The sequence below is a fragment of the Corvus brachyrhynchos genome, unplaced genomic scaffold (assembly GCF_000691975.1).
Source record: "Corvus brachyrhynchos isolate BGI_N302 unplaced genomic scaffold, ASM69197v1 scaffold42, whole genome shotgun sequence".
Taxonomy (NCBI): domain Eukaryota; kingdom Metazoa; phylum Chordata; class Aves; order Passeriformes; family Corvidae; genus Corvus; species Corvus brachyrhynchos.
The window spans coordinates 3,332,002-3,334,728 of NW_008237242.1; the positions used below are offsets into that span (position 1 = coordinate 3,332,002).

The 2,727-nt window shown below is 47.6% G+C and overlaps 1 protein-coding gene across 1 annotated transcript in view; it reads left to right on the forward strand.

Annotated features, from left to right (window-relative positions):
* The first annotated feature begins 883 nt into the window (after positions 1 to 883).
* ZNF131 (zinc finger protein 131) overlaps positions 884 to 2,727 on the forward strand; it is an 18,630-nt gene continuing 16,786 nt past the window's right edge. Inside the window, exon 1 of the mRNA XM_017730264.1 lies at positions 884 to 890. The gene's annotated coding sequence lies outside the window, so the exon portion shown is untranslated. The remainder of the gene's footprint in view (positions 891 to 2,727) is intronic.

A 2,727-nucleotide genomic window follows, 5' to 3' on the forward strand; every position in this document is an offset into this window, starting at 1 on the left:
AAAAAGCATAGGCAATTTTTAGCCATACAAACATCTAAACCAGGTTGAACTAGAGATATTGGTAAAGATCTTTTAGATGTTTGCTTAACATATTCTTCCTTATATAAATGAAATGCACTATAAACCAGTTAGTTTTCAGACTTACTAAAACTAAATTGCATTGTTTTGTAACATACCTCTTGGAAATCCTAGGGGTAGTGCTGTGAAATGACACACTCATCTCTGAGAGAGGAAAAGGAGAAGGTAAGAGTTATAGCTTAGTCAGTGTAATTTTATATTAGAAAAGCTATTAGGAGCAAGTATGAACTGTTCATTTAAAAGCTTCAGCCTAACCTCACAGTAAAACTAGATGGGTGAAGCCATAGGAAAAAAGAAACACAGTGGAAAATGCCATGGGACAAAAAGTAAATGGTCCATACATTAATCAAATAGATCTGTCTTTGTTTTGAAAGACAGGTGTCTGCTAAGGAAGGCAGAAGCCTCCCTTGGAATGGCAGATGTAACCCCTTTCCCTCCCAGTTATTATAATTTTGAAATCAAGGGCTTTTAGGCAAAGATGTGGGAAATAGGAATAACAGTTCTTTACTATTATATATCTATATGTGTAGAACCAGTCAAACAAACAGCAATAACTCTGGCAGTAACAGCGAACAATCACAAACCCAGTCCCAGCCTTCTCGGCTGTCGGGCCCTTTCCCCTCGGGTGCAGTTCCGCTCGCAGCCGGCAGGGGCGCTGGCGGCTCCCGGTGAGCAGGGCAGGTGCGATGGTTCCCCCGCGGCTGCAGGGGGCGCTCCGGAGCGAGCTCGGGGAGCACGCGGCACCGGCGGCCTGGGATCCCGGGAAGGGATGGGACAAAGGAGCTTCACAAACCCCTGGGCAGCTGATCCCGGTGTCCAGCCGGACCCTACAGCGTAGCGAAAGCTCGAAGCGTCAGCGGGGCAGGGCGGCCACAGCCCAGCCTCCAGCAGGGCACGGAAAGCGGCTTTGGGATCCCGGCGTTGTTTCCAGCAGAAAGAAAAACAGCCGAAGAAAAAGAACCAGCAGCTCCTTCCTCTGCAGCTTCTCTCTCTGAACACCGAGAGCGAACTGACCCCACACCCAGGTGAAACAAAGGAGTAGCCAGGCCCACCCCACCCCCAGTGGGCTCTTTTTGTCTTTCTTAAGTACAGCCATTTGTCCCCTAGCAACATGCATATGGGAAAAAATTCCTTTAACAGGAAAAAAACTAGGACTAAACTAAAACCCCAACAAGAAGCAAGCCACCAACACTGGATAGGTAGAAGGTGCTAGAATGGAAAATCTTAATTCTTGTTTTGTACTTTGCTACAGTGATAGCTTTAGCAATATTTACTTCAAATACCCTCTATTTGAATTATAAGCTATTGGACATACAGTTCTTCCACTACAAATTAGATCTCTGGTAGTTTAAAACAAACCTTCATATATTTTTAAATGCAGGAGGCATCACCATTGCTTATGTGCTGTTGTGTACCAGAAAACAAGAATAGGTGTGGCAGGCAACTCCTAGGTTGCAAATAACTGTCTGAGCAGATCTACTGAAAAGAACAATAGTACTGTTACATTAACAAGGCCATTAAGCAATAAGCACCATGGAAAAAGGATGGAGTTTGTAAACATGTCCATTTTCAGGAATTAATATGGGCAAGCTCATTAGAACGTAGAGCCACTGCTTGAGGCTGCTCTTCTGTTGTCGGCATCGACATAGAGGCTGTCAAAGGGATCATCATGCTGACTGTTCTGACAAGTTAAACTATTATACTGGTTTATTTGGATGAGTACATTTTCATCTGGAGGCAGGACACGAAACCTGGATGACTAGGGGACTGCAGTGTAGAAAAGAAACCCGAGTGTCACGTTGTCAGTGCTCAGACAGGATGGCAGAGGGGCTGGTCCCAGCCAGTGCCATGCACTTGCTGTCTCTTCCTGGGGTGTCTCAACCAAATAGCCCAGGAGCTGTGTTGGAGCTGCAAGGTGCTGCCTGGGCCTTTCTTTCCTCAGCTGTGGGGCCTTGGAGCTGAAGGGGCACAGCTGGGCACCACAGTGAGCCTTGCTGGGCTGTATGTCACTGCAGCTTTTGACACCACTTCATGATACCCATTTTGGGCACAGCTCAATCTAAATTGTAAAGTAACACGGTGTTACAGAACTGCACAGAAGAGCGGCTGTGGAACGGAGTTGAGGGGGCATGGGCTAAAGGCAGTCCTGTGGGCAGGAGTCCTGTGTGTGGGGGTGTCTGTGGTCCAAACACCACCTGCCTTCCAAAATGTTCTGGCATGCCAGACTATGAAATCCACCTGCAAAATGCATCTAGTAGGGGAGTTACAGGCATTCCGTGTCTGCAAGAGCAACAGAGTTGAACAACAAAGATGATCAAGGGACTGGAGTATCCCTGTTATGAGGACAGGCAGAGGGAGCTGGGCCTGTTCAGTCTCAGGAAGAGGTGACTGAGAGGGACATCATCAATGTCTGTCAGTGCCTGCAGGGAGGGGTCAGAGGAGAGACCAGGCTCTGCTCGGTGGTGCCCAGCAATAGAACAAGAGGCAACAGGGAGTAAGTGATGCACAGGAAGTTCCACCCGAACATGAGGAAGAACTTTAGAGCACGGGTCACCACGTACTGGAACAGATTACCCAGAGAGGCTGTGGAGTCTAACTTCACAGATACTGTCCGGACACAATCCTGTGCCATGAGCTCTGCTGACCTTA